The 15578-nt window shown below is 45.1% G+C and overlaps 1 protein-coding gene and 1 long non-coding RNA gene across 5 annotated transcripts in view; one reads left to right on the forward strand and one right to left on the reverse strand.

Annotated features, from left to right (window-relative positions):
• Positions 1–15578, reverse strand: part of LOC137320689 (uncharacterized) — a 191972-nt gene that overhangs the window by 165429 nt on the left and 10965 nt on the right. The window lies entirely within an intron of this gene.
• The window catches only part of dab2 (DAB adaptor protein 2), a 71116-nt gene that overhangs the window by 8660 nt on the left and 46878 nt on the right, over positions 1–15578 (forward strand). The window contains exon 1 of one of the 4 annotated variants that reach the window (XM_067982374.1): positions 10440–10608. The exons of 1 other annotated variant lie outside the window; for it this stretch is intronic. The gene's annotated coding sequence lies outside the window, so the exon portion shown is untranslated. Of the gene's footprint in view, positions 1–10439; positions 10609–15578 lie in introns of those variants that run through there. 2 more of the 4 variants (XM_067982370.1, XM_067982375.1) reach the window with 2 other exon arrangements.

The following is a 15578-nucleotide window of genomic DNA, read 5'->3' on the forward strand; positions in this document are numbered from 1 at the left end:
TGCCCTGGGATCTTTTGAGAAGGAGCTGGGAGTTTTGGTGTTCTGTGGCTGACAATCAGCCAACACCACAAAGAACCTAACTGTTATAACTCAGTGCTGGTCAGTCATCTCATCCACTGTTCCCAGATCGTAAACACAAGTTGGTGCTTTACCTGAATAAGTGACTACATTTCAAAAGTAGTGTTTTGGAATGCCCTGGGGATGTGCTATGTAGATTCCCTTGTAGCACAGCTGTATGTAAAGCAGATAATGGTGGTTTTGTCCCTCTTCTCCCTTCACCCCCCCCCCCCCCCCCCAGAAAGGATCCCAAAGAATTCTGATGTTTAAACTGAACCCTGGAAATTTAAAGTGTCATTGCACAGGACTTGCCTTCATGGTGCACTTTATAATCAGACTGGCCTCTCTTACTGAACACAGCAATCTGTTAACTTCAGTCCAGCTGCCTTTCCCATTTTGGGACACTTGTCATGATGTCATTTCCTTTCCACAGCCTGTGTTGGGAGTACTTGGCAGAGTTCCCAGTTCAAACTAGCTGAAGCTTCTTGTCTGAAACCTCAGTCACTTCAGGCTAAGGCTCAACTCAGTCTCACTGCCTGGGAATGGCCTTTCACATTCTGAGGATGAGGGAGTTGCTGGTGAAGCCGGTATCCGTTGCCTGTCCCTAGTTCCCCTTGATGGTGACCCTTGACTTGCTGCAGGTGTGGTGGAAATCAAGTGTTGGCCCCTCCCAGATTGAGTGATGGGAGACTTGTTTGAAATGTTCACTTGTCTAATCAGTGATGGGAGCTGTTGGTGGCCCTTGGCAGCAATCTTGGACAGCGACCCACCTGATCAGAATGCCTCTTCCATTGGAGGAAGGGGACCATCGACATTGGTTCCAAAGTTCAACTGTATATATAGGTGGTCTGTCTGGACACAGCATCTTGTACTGGAATATTCCTGGTACTCATGGGGTTAATAGAGCATGTAACAATAGTTGTTTCATTCCTTGGAGAAGTCTGAAATTCATAGCAAGGAATTTCTGGGGGTGGGGTGGTGGTGGGGAGGCTGTTCTCTTCTGCTGTAGGAGGTATAAAATATTTATTTTGGACCAGGCCTTGCTGAGCTCCACCTAATTAGGTAATGAGTTCCAGATGAAAGCTGGAGTTGTTGGATCTCTGACTTTGTGTTTGTTCAGATTAATGCAGTGTGTCGCAGCCACTGTGTGCACCATGGAGTGCTCCACAAGGCTAGCACTGTTTGACTGTGGCTAGGCTCCAATTTCCTGTACCTTTTTTCTGCAGGAAAAGGATACAAAACCTCTTTTGTGAGGAGTCAATTTCTGTAACTGAAGTCTGTTGGGTTGAAAAGCTGCCTCTTTCTGTTAGCTTTTGCTACACTGGTTTGGGGGGGGGAGCAGGGTGGGGGTTTAGTCTGGGAGGATCCACATCTATCAGCAGAGCAGACTAGAAGGTAAGTTTCTAGAGACCTTGCTTACCCATCCTGCATAAGACTGAGGCAATGGCTCCAAGCTTGGCCTTCCAGCTGCCAATCAGAGGCCAGACTTTTCCCCTCAATGCACTGTTGAACAGCTTGGCCTTCATGACAGAATTCCTGCCTCTTCTCCTCCTCCTTCCCCCCCCCCCCCCCCTGACAAAAACCCCGTGGACTATTGTAGCAGTGTTCAGATACTTCTGTATGTGGGGAGGGAGATTTGTTATGAGCAGGACTGACAGGAATATTTTTGGGTAGGAGGTAGAATTCCCCAGGCCTGTCCATCAGTGGGAGGGACTAGACTACAGATGGGTGATCTGAGCTTTTGGATAGTGGTGCAGCTAGGAGCAACAGTTTCAGGGGGAAGGAGACTTTCTTGAGCTGAGGGGACTGTAACTTGCACATCTTGATGCTAATGCCCTAGATTCTAAAGTATCCCATTTCTTTCACTAGTGGGGGGGGGGAGAAACAGCAGAGGTCATGGGGTGATGGTGTCATCTCCCCATCATTGAGTTCCTCTAACACCACTTGAGGACAGCCTCCATCTGTCATTCACCTCCAGAGTTCAACCTGAACCTATGGTTCCTGGCTCTGTCCCCCTTCCTGCCCAGTCAGCCAAACCAATCTTGCCACAGCTTCACCTCCCCACCCAGCTTTTTTGTTCCCCCTTGTGCTCTGTTCGGCTCTTGTGGGAGCAGAAGACAAGGCTTTGAACCCACTTGATCTTCATGTACGAATCCCTGCTGGCAGCTTAAAGGGTAACTTGCTTGAGCTAGTGAGATTCAAGTCCACCAGTTCCCACAGGGATAGCACACCATCAGCACACCCTTAACTTGGCATTTGACTCAGGGGCAGAGTATGCTGGGAAGCATGTAGAGAAAGGAGGGACACATCTGATGCTGTAGAGGCAGTACTACTCTGCATCAGACCTGGGTGCTGACACTAGATGCCCACACTCCATTTCCCAGTACGATTCCCTCGCAAAGTTCAGACTTTACGTGCTCCCAAGAGTGGTATTTCCCCTCTGATAATTAGCTGCTCACTTTGCCAAACATGAACTGCATACCAATCGCTCCTGATGCCCTTGAGCTATGAAGGGTTTTTAATACTTATTGTCTTGGGCTTGAATTGAATGTTTTTGCCTTTTGACACTAGCTCTTGCTAAAAGGCTATTCAACAGGCACAGCTGCAACTTGTGGGGAAATGGTGAATACTAACACTTGGGTGGAAATAAATGGTTAATCTACAAGCCTGTTTCCATGGTGATGGCCCTGTGCACTCTCATTTCAGCTCAGAATCTTGTAGCCAGTCAGCAGTAAGAAATAAACACCGTTTACAAGTCTGTGGAATGCAGTGTGCTGTTCCCTCCCATCTCAACATGTCTCCAATACAATTCAGAGATGTTGGTGGCTTTGAGTTGAGATTTCTCAAAGTATCCATGGCAACCCTGAAGGGGGTCTGAAAGGAATTTTGGACCCCTTAAATAAAAAAATTGTTAATTTTTTGGACTCATTACTCAGTCCTGAATTTTCAGGTAACTTTAAACCTCTCTCCTTCCCAACAATTAGCCAAGTAACACTGAATATTTCTGGAATTCCCTTCCAAACTAAGTGTATGCTATTCCAGGACAAGTCCTCCTGTCCACCAAAGGGGCATCTTGCCTTCATTACCAGACACCACCCCCCACAAACTATTTTAAAAGCAAACATCAACTGCCCCTCCGACCATTGCAACGCAGTGTGCGTCTGAGATACTCGTCTGAACAGATGATGACTGGGAGCACAAACCCAGCATGTACTGCACTTGCATCAGCAGAGCACTGACTCATGGGCTAGTAGTAACCCTGCCTGGTTGAGTGATGGTTGGCAGAAGGCTAGCTCATGAGCAGGCCAGTAGATGGGGAGCCATGGCTTGTCCCTTACCTGGGAGTACAGACTAGTTAACTTGCTAGAATCCAAAAGAAGGCCATTTGATCCATGTCTGTGCTGGCTCTTTGAAAGAACTATCCAATTGGTCCCACTCCCTTGTTCTTTCCCCATAGCCCTGCAAATTTTTCTCCTTTTTTCAAGTATTTATCCAACTCCTACATTTTGGCCTCCAATTTTAAAGTTGGTTCAAATCAGCTTTTAAACTAAGAGGGAATTTGATTCGATGACCCATTATTTTATGATCATGGTGTAAAATGTCCCTTCTGCGACTGAAGCTTGTAGAATTAAAAATGCTATGTTCTCCTGACACATTCTTAAATTGAAATATGATGCCTGTTATCAGGAGCTGAAGGTTCTTTTATCAGGCACAAGCCAGAAAGTGTGCATTGCACACATGAGGTGACCTTGCTGGCCTGTGCTCTCAGCTGTCTGATGGTGAGGGGAGCAAGATGGGCTTCAAACATCCTGTCAGCAAATCCCAAGGTATGGCTTGACAAACCAGAAAAAATGGTGGGGAGCTGGGCAGGAAATGGATTGAATTAATTGAGGTTTTTTGTAGAAATGGTTAAATTTTTTCTTGACTCCTCCCCAGTCAAATTTACACTTGTTTTGGTTGTAAATTAGCTTTGGGGAAGGTTATAATTCCCAATGTGTCTGACAGTTTAAAATTTAATAAAATAACATCAATCTCCTCAAATGGCAGTGAGCATTTTGTTTCAGGGCTCTGTGTATTCACTTTATGCCATGAAGCAATTGAGCACTGATTAAGTTGTTTAGCTCTCCATACTGGAAGAGGTTTAATGCCATACACTAGCAAAGTCACATGGGGTCAAGGTAGTCACTTGGCCAGTAGTATTGAGGTGCTGTAGTTTTTTTGTGCAAGACTTCAAATTGAGGCTGCATGAAACAGACATGGGGAGAAAAGACTTGCATTGTATAATTGCCTTTCATACTCTTGGACATCCCAAAGCACTTTATACTTTGAGTACCCAGGGCCCTGAAACAAAATGCTCACTGCCACTTCTGAGGACATTTAGTTAAATTTTAAACTAAGTCACACATTGGGAATTTTAACCACCTTCCCCCTGCCCAAAGAGCATCATTGGCTGTAGTCACTAATGTAGGAAGTGCACCAGCCCATCTGTGCACAGCAATATGATAATGACCAGATAATTTAGTGATGGGTGAAAGATCCCTTGACACTGCAGTCCTGTCCAATGTGACTCCCTCAACCAGCCCTATCAAAAATACACCACCTCCTCCCACTTGCTTTGTGGTACCTTGTCTGTCATTTCACCTTTGCAATGGGCAGCCAAAGACCCCCCGGGATGAAACACTCAAACTATAGTGACTCATTAAAAGGTACTCAGAAAACAAAGGCCTCAATGTCAAATCCAAACTTGATGGGATAGCCCAGAAACAAATTTTGCACCATCAAAGTTCATTTCTAAATCCAACACTGCTGAAATTGTGTATTTCAGTTTCCCTAAAACTGGCATTGGGTGTAGCTTCAATATTGACCAGCTCTGGTCATAACACTGACTCACTACTGTCCATTGTTCATAATACAAATGGATTATGAAGTAAGTCAACCAGAAATGAACCCTTTCAAAATTAATAATTACTGAACTGGAAAGATTATTGTATATTTCTGGTCTTCTCCCCCCACCCCTGCCTTGATCCAGCTACTTGCTATGGGTCATGTTGAGTGATCTTGGTTTCATCCATACTTTGTAGGGTGTTGGGTAGAAAGTGTGGGAAAGGAAAATCTGAGTCTGAGTTCAGCATGATTTGTGAAGGATAGGTCACAAGATTATGGTGCAAAGGCAGGTAACTGGAGTTGAGGGTCAGATCATGATCAAATGGCTTGAGGACTGGACAGTCTCCCTTTTTTCAGACTGAACAGTGCAATGATCCAGTTTGAGTGCACTCAATGACTTGGAGTGACTTGTCTTTGCACAAACACTGACATTGTATGTAAATATAGCCTGGACCCAGAGCTTGACCAAACAGTTTCTGAAGGACACTTTGCTTCAGTCAGTTTGGGGCTTCACTCTTGATTTACTCTATATACAAGTTTAACTCTAAGTTAGTGATAAGCCATTCTACAAACTTAATGTATCTTCCCTTCTCAAAGTTAATACTTTGATAGTATGTTCCAGTGTTGAAGGAATTATGTATTTACTAACTGGTCTCTTGCTCCTGGCATGAAATGGTAATCTCCCACAGCACAAACTTGGTTACTGTGTACCCTTTGCCTTTAAAAGCTGCAATAGCTAACCTAGGGTATTTCCCTTTATAAGATGCCCACTTGTGCCAATGACCAGTGTTGCCTGGATAACAGCTTAGTTGCTGAAGGTTGACCATCTTCTAAATGCTAGATTAGCTGAGTGAAGATTTGGTTGCTGTTGCCATCTGGGGACAACTTGTGTTCCCATTGTGTGGGTGGATGAACCAATTGGACATCTTGAGACTATTGGGTGTGTCTGTACTTCAAGCTGCTTGGTGAGGGTTTTTCCAACACTTTCTGATCTTGAGCTTCTAATTGACATTGAAACATGGCCATGGGTAACTTTTGTCAGTAATTGGGCTTCACTGCTCCTGGATTAGGCTTGAGATGGGGTCTGGCTTGCTGTCCTGGAAAGCATGTGGATACCAGGGAGAACAAGATTAGTTTGTGTCCCCATAATTGAACTTGCTGACCACTGTCCAGTCTCAACACTTAATCCTTTTATCCTATTTCTTCTCCATACCCTGTGGCATTGTAGCCAATCATGTGTAGGGAGGAAGCATAGGACAACAGATACAGAAGATATTTCTGTACCTGAAACCAGCCACTTCATGTTTCCATTGTCTGCCTCTAAATTTGGTGGTGAGGGCAGAGATAATGGACAGTAAGGCTCTTGAGTTGAAGCAAAAGTTGCATTTCTGAGCAGGTCTTGCAGGAGATTGACCTTAGTGCAGCTCATTGACTTGCCTTCTCTGCAATTGTTTAGCTGTCTGGGAGAGTGCTTGGCTCTCCATCCCTTCCCTAGCAGTATTGAGTTACTGGTGGAATGTAGTTGAGACACTAACTGTTGCCAGGCAGATATGCAGAGACCTGCCCTCCTGAGCTGTACATCACTGGAGTGCTTTGGTGCTAACTTGGCTTTGTTTTTCAGTTGGCTTGTATCCCTGTATCTTGTGGATGTTGAGCCAGCTAACTCCTCCTGACTCCTTCAGCTTGTTCTGCTCTTAAATAACCATCTTTAAGAAATGATGTGGAGTTGCCGGTGATGGACTGGGGTTGACAATTGTAAACAATTTTACAACACCAAGTTATAGTCCAACAAATTTATTTTAAATTCCACAAGCTTTTGGAGGCTTCCTTTGTCAGGTGACACACCGTTCACCTGACTAAGGAGGAAGCCTCTGAAAGCTTGTGGAATTTAAAATAAATTTGTTAGACTAACTTGGTGTTGTAAAATTGTTTACAATCTTTAAGAAAGGCATAGCAAAACTTCATTCATTCTGGCCTGGTCATTTTAAGGCTTCAGGTCTCCACAGGATGGTAAATCCTGAATGACTAATTGAAACAGTGGGATTGTTTGCTGTAATTTTTTTTAGAAGTAAAACTTGGACTCAATAATTTAGTTGGCATTTCTCATCTGAGCAGTTTTAGGTTGGTGGCTCAGGTGGGCAGCACTCCTGAATCACAAGTTGTGTGCTCAAGTCTCACGAGCACAAAATCCACACTAGTACTCCATTGCTGTACTATTGGAGCCATCTTTCAGATGAGATGTTAAACTGAGGCCCTGTCTGCCCTCAAGTGGGCATAAAAGATTCACAGGGTGCTGTGTTTGATGAGCAGGGGAGTTCTCTTGTGTCCTGGCCAATTTTTATCCCTCTGCCATTACTGAAACAGATGATCTGGTCATTATCAGTTTGTAGGACCTTGCTGTGCTCAAATTGGCTACCATATTTCTTATTACAACAATGTACTTCATTGGCTGTAAAGCACTCTGGGACTTCAAGGTCATGTGAGGTGCTATATAAATGCAAGTTGATGTAGGCAAGCAGTGGCTATCAAATGTGAAATTGAGGGGGGAGGAGGAGTGATAGACACAGCTGAAGAAATGGTTTTATAATCCAGGCAGTATGTGAATGTCAAAATTGAAGGGCAGGAGTGGATCAGTACTAGGAAGATGGGGAAAGTGAGGAATCCAACATCTGCACTGGATGCAAGCTCACACCTGGTTGGAGCCTTTCCCAAAAGGGTCAAGTGAGGATTTGAGGACAAGGTTCTAATTCACTGGGGGACAGTGAGTGGAGTTTTCTATTCATTGTTTGCCATTCAAGCAGTTGATTGGAACTTCTGGCCCTTGTAACCCAAGCTGGTGGGTGTACTGGAATGAGCCCTCTGGGTTGAGGTTCCTCCCCAGGAGTTGGCAACTGTTGCAGATTTAGTCCCCCACCCTCTCCAAAAAATTCAACACCATGCCTTCAATTAGTCTAAACCATTTCTGTAGTGGTCCCAGCACCAATCCCTGCAGGACACCACTTCCTGCCAGTCTGAGAAACTTCTCTTAACTCCTACCTGTTGTCACTGTCTTTCACTCCATTCTGCTACCTGACTCCACACACCCTGATCTTTGAGTCTTGGATGACCCCTTATCAATGGCCTTAAAGTTCATGTAAACCACATCTGCAGCTTTGTCTTTGTTTCTTCAATGAATTCAAATAAAATTAAACATGACCTTAGAAATCCATGCTAACAGCTATTTGTTTTGCTTAAACTTTTAGCTAAGATTTTAGTGTTTCCTACCACTGTTAAGCTAACTGGTCTGTAGTTCACTTTTTTGAAGAATCAGAATTGACCTGTTGAATTGGACAAACCGAAGTCCTTTTGAGATTACCAGACCAGTAAATGTGATTGGCATTGAGTTTTTGACCAGGTACCACACTAGAGAAGATTGAAGGATTATGGAGTTGGGGGCAGGTAGTGAATTGGATTTAAAAACTAGAGTTGAGGCCGTTTGAGTTTGGGTCCCAGAGAGGCCTTTTTTGGGTCTGATGTTACATGAATGATTTGGATATGGGTCTAGAAGTAGTGAATTTTACAGGTCCTCCTAAAATAGGAAGTTTAATAAATGAGAAACTGAAGGATATTGAGGTGGATGGAATTCAGCATCTGTAAATGTGAGGTGTTACATTTTACTTAAAGTAGTAATTGTCCTTTGAGGATTTGATTATAAGAACAAACAGGAGGAGGCCCTATGGCCCCTTGAGCCTGATTAGTCTTTCAAGATCTTTGACCTCAACTCTACTTTCCTGCCTGATCGTCCCCCCAACCCAATAATCCCTTGATTCCCCAAACATCTCCATGATCTGTCTTGAACATACTCAGCATCCACAGCCCTCTTTGAAATTCTCTACCCCAGTGAAGAAATTCCTCCTCATCTCAGCCCTAAATGGCTGACCCCTTATCCTCCGTCTAACCCCCCCTGTTCTAGACTCTCCAGCCAGGGGAAACAACCTCAGCATCTACCCTGTAAAACCCTCCCCACCTCAATCTTGTGTTTCAATGAGATCACTGCTCATAACTCATAGGATCCTGAATTCCTCTGCTCTTTGACAGTATTTCAAATGTATTAAGCCCATGAAGCTAATGGAATGCTGAGTTTTATGGCAAGAAATATAGAATATAATCTTGCTATTGAATTATAATTTGGAGTATTGTGTAGTTTTGGACTCAACACTAAGAAGGATGTTGATTCTGTAGGGAGGGTACAGCAGATTCACTGGGATGCTGCCTGGTATGAGGAAATATAAAGTCCTGTAAAATTGTCTGGTCTCTAGCACAGGAGGTTGCAGGCTAATTTTGACAGACATTTTAAAATTATTTCTAATGACTTGAGGGGTTTAGCACAATGGGGGTTAGATAAGACTAAATCTGTCAATCTTTAAACAGTGGATTGAGGCTGTGGACTGCTCCACTGGAGTTAGTGGGTCAAAATCAGTGAATTACACCCACTTTCAGGCACAACAAAGGACCAATTTATCAATGGGATGGCCTGTGCCCATTTTTTTTAAGCACCTAAAATGGGTGTTTGGCTCCTTGAATATTAAATGAGGGGCTTAACTTTTTTTTGAAGGATCCTTTTTATAAACTTAGTTACTGATGCCTGGGGCAGGTATAGTCTGTTCCTCCGCCTGCCCCCACCCCGCTTTGGATTTTGGGGCAAGTTTTGAAGCTGAGACCAGGCCATTTAAAGATTGCAAGGCTATGGGATTAGGGGCTACTGCCTATGTGGACAGCCTGTTTCCATTTTGTAATTTTCAAAACCCTTTTGGGGTGTGGGGAACACTGGCTAAGGAATTAACTACTACAGTTTGAGACTGAGTGGAGACTCTCTCCCTTGATTGTGAAACTTCATAGCCCAGGAGGCTGTTGAATTCGTAGAAATTCAGAGTTCTAGTGAACTGTTAAACTTCTTCCCAGGGGAAGGACCACTGCCCATAGCATTTTATTTTAAAAATAAAATGCTATTAACTCAATGTAGCCTTACAACTGAAGATTAGTACAGTGCACAGGGTTAATCCTGGAGTGGCGGATGAGGGGGTAGGTGCACGTGGGGTTAATCCTGGAGTGGCAGATGAGGGGGTAGGCGCACATGGGGTTAATCCTGGAGTGGCGGATGAGGGGGTAGGCGCACATGGGGTTAATCCTGGAGTGGCGGATGAGGGGGTAGGTGCACATGGGGTTAATCCTGGAGTGGTGGATGAGGGGGTAGGCGCACATGGGGTTAATCCTGGAGTGGCGGATGAGGGGGTAGGCGCACATGGGGTTAATCCTGGAGTGGCGGATGGGGGGGTAGGCGCACATGGGGTTAATCCTGGAGTGGCGGATGGGGGGGTAGGCGCACATGGGGTTAATCCTGGAGTGGCGGATGGGGGGGTAGGCGCACATGGGGTTAATCCTGGAGTGACGAGTGTTGGCCAGGCCGGGATGGGGTGGAGTGGGGGGCGGGGAGGCTGTTCCTGTCAGGATTCAGCACATTCCACTGAAGCCTCCAGCTGCCAGGATCTGATTGAAACGTCTCTCGAGGCCACACAATCCCACCCCCCTCGGTTAAACACGACGTCCTGAGCCGCGGGTCTCTGCCTCAGTCCTTCCAGTTTCAGGGGGAAATGTGGACTCAACCAGGTGACTGAGTCAGTCAGGCTCGTAAGTTTTTCTGAAACTCTCTCTCTCTCTCTCTCTCTCAACTCTGCTTTTTTGTGCTCTTGACGTTTACCCAATTCCAGCAGCGATTAAAAGTGTGTCGAAAGGTTAGAACTTGCATCAGCTGTCTGCTTGTGTGTGTCTGGTGTCTTCAGCCCTGTGCGAGTAGTGGAAGGACTGTGTAGTGAGATTGTGTGGATTGATGGAGAGTTTGATTACTGGGAATGGGAGAGCTGTGTGTGTGTGTGTGGGGAGAAGGTCCTGCTTCTGGTCCACTCTCTAAGGGCTGAGCTGACATTTGCTGTGAAGGTGGGAAGCTGGATATTAACATGGACCTCGCCACTCTCTCTCTAATGGGACGTGATGCTGCTTTTACCCGGAGTTACTGGAGTGGCTGCTAATGCACTTTCTCAGGGGGCTCGAAGTATTTTGTGCGTTTCGGGCGGTGGGCGGGTCTGGCAGTGGGATATTATTGCAGACTGCTGGAGGAAAGTGATAGTGGCGGAGATTGGTACCCCCCCCCCCCCCCCCGGCCCAAAGTTTTTAAGGGCTGTGAGAAACCAGGGTATTTCCCTCTTCGGTTACTAGTCCAGCAACACAACTTCATAATCGTACCCATATATACTGGGGAGAGGAAGGGGCAAGTCAGCCTTATGTACTGACTCATTGCAGGAGTTAACCAAAGGGGGGGGGGGGTGGGAAGATTGTTTTTTTTTTGCATGGAGTTGTGATCTGGGATGCAATGCCTGAGGGTGGTAACAGACTGGCACTGCCAAGGGGCACTGATCACATCACTGACTACATCACGTGGCAGTCCATCCTCTGGGGGGGGGGGGGGTTAAGGCATCTTGGCCCCAAATGAAAAGGATCCTTTGCCCTGTACTTTGGTGATGGAAAACTAAAGTGATCTCTGGCTTTGTTCTTTCATAATCATACAGCAAGGAAGGAGGCCATTCAGCCCATCATGCCTGTGCCAGCTCTTTGAAAGAGCTGTCCAATTAGTCCCACTCCCCAGCTTTTTTTTCCCCCATAGCCCTGTGGATTTTCCCCCTTCAAGTATTTATCCAATTCCCTTTTGAAAGTTATTATTGAACCTGCTTCCATCGCCCTTTCAGGCAGTGCATTCCAGATCATAACTTTTTTTTAAAAAAAACTCTCCTCTCCCTGCTTGGTTTGCCAGTTATCTTTCTCCTCTTCCCCCTTGCAGGGATTAATCACTGAGCCAGTACATGACTGGCTCTGTTCCTCTGGTAAATATGGGTATAATTATAGAAGTGGTGTTACTGGACTAGTAATCCAGAGCTCAAATTCTACCATGGTGGTTTGAGAATTTGAATTCCATTTTAAAAATAAAAAGCTGGTATCAGTAAGTGACTATGAAACTTTACAATCATTGTAAAAACCCAACTAGTGTTCCTTTTTTTTTAAGCAAGGAGACCTGCTATCCTTACCTGGTCTGGGCCTATAAGTGACACCTGTCCCTGCACCAATGTGGTTGTCTCATAAGTGGCCCAGCAAGCCACTGTCATGCTGGGGACAGGGAATAAATACTGGTCTTGCCAGTAATGACAACATCCTGAGAATGTGCTGGGGTGTGTCCAGACTTTGTTTTTCCTCCAGCCAGGACACAGTCATAGACCAAAATAAAATGGATGTCATTTTAGAACTTCTATTTTTAGCTGAGGATCAGAGCACTGCTTGTTTTAATGAACAGGTGGAATGAAGTAATGAAAACAAATCCTTTCTCCCCTCCCCACTTACCTATTATCCTGGCCAGCCTCTCATCTTCCACCCTCCAAAACTGAGCTCACCCAAAACTGCTGCCTGTACCCTAACTCTCTCTCCAAGTCCCATTCACCCATCACCCCTGTGCTCACTGACCTACATTGGTTGGCAATGCCTCAATTTTTAAAAATTGTGTTCAAATCCCTCCATCGCCTCACCCCCTCAATCTCTCTCTCATATCCTACAGATTTCTGCACTCCTCCAATTCTGGCTTCTTGCACATCCATGATTTTTAATTGCTCCACCAATGGTGGCTGTCTTCAACTGTCTAGGCCCTAAGCTCTGGAATTCCCCCCAAAACCCCTCTGCCTCGTTCCTCAACCTTCCTCATTGACCAAGCATTTGGCAATCTGGCCTAATATCTTGTGGCAGTGTCCACTTTTATCTGGTTACACTTGAAGTGCTTTGGGATGTTAAAGGTGCTATGTAAATGGGTTTGGGGGGGAGGAGAAAAGAGGGGTTATTACATAACTGGGGGAAGAGAACAGATGCTGGGAACAATTCTAGGGATGGAGGAGGATGACTGGGGTGGGAGAGGGTGCACAAGGGATGTGGCGGGGGGGGGGGAAGAGGATCAGACTTTCCCAATAGCTTTATGGGCTCCATCTGATCCATGGCCCTTTATTTAATGAAAATGGGCACCCAAATCCTGTGCTGGGAATTAAACTTTTTTTAAAATGTGAAGCATCTTTATAGACAGGATTGCCCTTAACCTACTGGGAATAGCTAACATCCCCTCATTGTTTGGAGGATCTAGACACTTGTCCATCAACTGCTCCTTAATTACACAATCTCTATGGCAACAGGAGTAGGCCACTCAACTCCCTCAGGCTGTCATTCAATTGGGTCATGGCTGATCTCAACTCCATATAATTTCCTTTGCTGGTATCCCTTGATACCCTTAGCCAACAAAAATCTATTGGTCTTAAAAGCTTCAATTAACCCCTAACACCCACAGCCTTTTGGGGAGAGTGTACCAGATTTCCACTACCCTTCAGGAAAAATTGCTTCCTGATTTCATGCCTGAACAGCCTAGCTTTAAATTTATGACCCTTGTTTTGGATTCCCACCAGAGGAAATAGCTTCTGAGTCTATTCATACCTCCATTAGATCATCCCTGAACCTACTGAACTCAAAGGAATACAAGCCAAGTTTATGCAACCTGTCAATCATAATTTGAGCTGTTAGCTGCTGGGAGACGCTTCAGATCTGCTCTCTGCCTTCAACACTGAACTTCCATTTAAATCCAGGGCAATTTCTATACCTGTCTAATTGGCAAGTTAACATAGTGAGGGACAGTTAGACACCAATAAATATACACTCCTCCCAAAGATTAACGAGACTTTAAGTGCAGTTTATGGACTATTTGAACATGGCACTACCCTGGTGGTCTTGAAGTCCTGCAGGGTGGGCAAGAACCCCTGGAGAATGGCCTACAGTATAAAAGTTCCTCGTTTAGCTCCCAACTGGTCGGGAGTTAATTGGAGCCTAACTTGAGTAATTTGCCTTGAGGTTTCAGAGCTCAACAGATTTGAATCCTGACCAAAGAAACATTTGTGCTAGAAATAGTTTGATCTTGATGCTTCTATTTATATTTGGCACTCTCTCGCCCTGTTGATACTAAACTAGACCAAGCAATAACAGCTTTCTCCAGGGCAGAAGCTCACTCCATCCTAACTGACTTGTCTTTACCCCACTCTCGGGCCTCGTTATAGACCAATGTCTCATTGTGTCAATGTTGACTCCACTTCAAAGCATGCCAATCCTACCTCCCTCTATCCTCTACCCCTTGTTTGTTCAAGTGGAAAACATTGCTCTTTCCCATCACATTCTTTCAATCCCATTTAGTTTCTCTAACCATTAGAACTATAATCACCTCCTCACTTGCACTCTTGTTCTCTCAATGACCCCCCCACCACCACCAAATTGCACATCATAATCTAACAGTCCCTGCACAGGTTTTCATGATATGGATGTTCCCAGAATCCTATTTGCCCTCTTAATGGTTCCACATACCACCTGTGGTTCCCCTCCCCCAATTGTATTAATTGGGTTATTCCCAAAATCTATTTATCTATCCCTGATTGCTCCCCTAACTGTCCTCCACATTCTTGAGGTTTAGTTTCAGCAAACTGATATTCCCTCATCACTGTAGATGGGGAAACAAGAGGTTGTAACACAGACCCCTGATGTATACACCCAAGAATCTGACTCTTCTGGTCCTGTCTGATGCTAAGGGTTTGTTTTTGGGCTCGATTGGGATTTAGAATTGAATTCACTCCAGAAGCACTGGGAGATGGGGGGGAGGGCAGCAGAGGGAACTGATGGAGTGGCCTGTGTTGGAGCAGAAAGGGGAGGGGGAGATCATTAGTGTCACTGGACAGGGGCTGTCTTCCCAAATGATCAGCTGAGTGAGCTTCCTGGTAAGTGTGGGATTTCTGAATGTTAAGTTTATCCTGAAGCATTTAAGGGAAAGTTTTGTTAAGTAAATGAGGGAGCAAGATATGTTGATGTGGGAGTTGGCTTGTAATTCTATGAATAGCATTAAATTAAAAGATTTCCACTGTAAAAAAAGGAAGGAGTTCTTAGGACTGGAATGAATCCAAGGAATGCTGGCAGATTCAATGCTGTAAAACCACATGTAGGATCAAGTGATTCAGGATGTGATGGTGAGGGGTTAAAGAGTCTATCTTCAAATACTCATGTTACAATGTTCTGTCTCTACACTGCAATTTAAATATTGCAGTAACGCACAACCCAGAAAACTGAATGGGAAGGAGCTGGGATTTACACAGCAAGTAGATGGAACCATCTACTTCTGGCTTTTGATATTCTTGGTGTCACTGGCAAGGCCAGCATTTAATGCCCATCCCTAATTGACCCTTGGTGGTGAGCTGCTGCCTTGAACCACTGCAGTCCATGACTAAGGTGCTCCCACAGTACTGTTGGGTAGGGAATTCCAGGGATGATTAAGGAATGGCAATGTCAGAGTCAGAATGGTGGGGAACTTGGAGGTGATGGTGTTCCCATGTGCTGCTCTTGTCCTTCTAGGTTGGGGAGGTGCTGTCTAAGAAGCTTTGAGTTGCTGCAGTGCCACCTGTAGGTGGTACACACTGCAGCCATGGAGCACCAGTGGTGGAGGGATTGGGTGTTCAAGTTAGTGGCTGGCTAATAGGAACAGGAGTAGG

Source organism: Heptranchias perlo, chromosome 4, assembly GCF_035084215.1.
Source record: "Heptranchias perlo isolate sHepPer1 chromosome 4, sHepPer1.hap1, whole genome shotgun sequence".
In the NCBI taxonomy this organism is placed as follows: Eukaryota; Metazoa; Chordata; class Chondrichthyes; order Hexanchiformes; family Hexanchidae; genus Heptranchias; species Heptranchias perlo.